We start from the raw sequence: 1,167 nt of genomic DNA on the forward strand, positions 1-1,167 counted from the left end.
GACAACCTCCATCTCTACAGATCAAAGTCAGTCCCAAGCAAATACTGCTGCTACGCCTAATGAAGATATGACTACTATGGCTCTAATGATGAAGGCAATGCTTTAGACGATTCAGAAGGTGGTACCTAAGCAACCCAGTAATCTGTATGACCCATGGTTTGATAGTTTTCTGAAGAGATATTTGCCACCACAATCTGAAGGTGGTTCGTCTTCTCAGAGTAACACTGCCCATCCTGACCTTCATACACCGCCATAACAGCAGTACCAGCCTCCTTCACAGTATCTGCCACAGCAGCAGTACCAGCCTCCTCCATCGTATCCGCCACAACAACAGTACCAGCCTCATCCACCATATCTGCCACATGTACTGTCGCAACAACCTCCTCAGTATCAAAACCAATACATTTTTGGACGCTCTTCCCAGTCTCCTCCACTATATTTTAGCTTTACTGATTTTCAAGGAGGGTTGATGCAGCATCCGCTACCTAATGTTAGGTATGGGGAGGTTCGAGGTTCGTCACAGCAGCCATATGTGATATATGGTGAGTTTGGGGGTGAGTCGCAGCCACAACCTCGAGATCAGTTTGGGAACCTCACGCTCGGACGATCTTCACAGCAGCCTTATATTCCTTCACCGCACAGCCACAACCACAGCCGTCGCCCTCACAGCCACACCAAAATGTTGAAGATGAGGATAATTTCAATATTAATCTTAATGATTTTATTTACTTATTAGTTTATGTATTTTGATTAAATTAATACTGTATTTATTTTTAATGACAATAGCAATATTAGCTAGTTTGATAAATATTAAAACTATTCACATTAATTTTAATGTTAGTTATGTTTAAATTAATTCAATAGTTATTTTGTTAAATTTTATTATGAATTATTTTTAAAAATAATTAAATTTAATAAATATTAATTAATTTCAAATTATTTTTTAAATTATATTATAAAAAATTTATTAGCGATGGACTCCGCAGCTAATAATAATGCATCTGACACAGGTATTAGCGGCGGGATCCGCCGCTAATATCCACCGCTAATAATATGCTATCAGCGGCGGGTGCGTCAGTTCATCGCTAATAATCTTTAATAGCGACAAATAAATTGAGGTGGGTCATTAGTGGCGGATCGCCACCACTAATAAGTATTAGTAGCAGG

This window comes from Humulus lupulus, chromosome 7 (assembly GCF_963169125.1).
Source record: "Humulus lupulus chromosome 7, drHumLupu1.1, whole genome shotgun sequence".
Taxonomy (NCBI): Eukaryota; Viridiplantae; Streptophyta; class Magnoliopsida; order Rosales; family Cannabaceae; genus Humulus; species Humulus lupulus.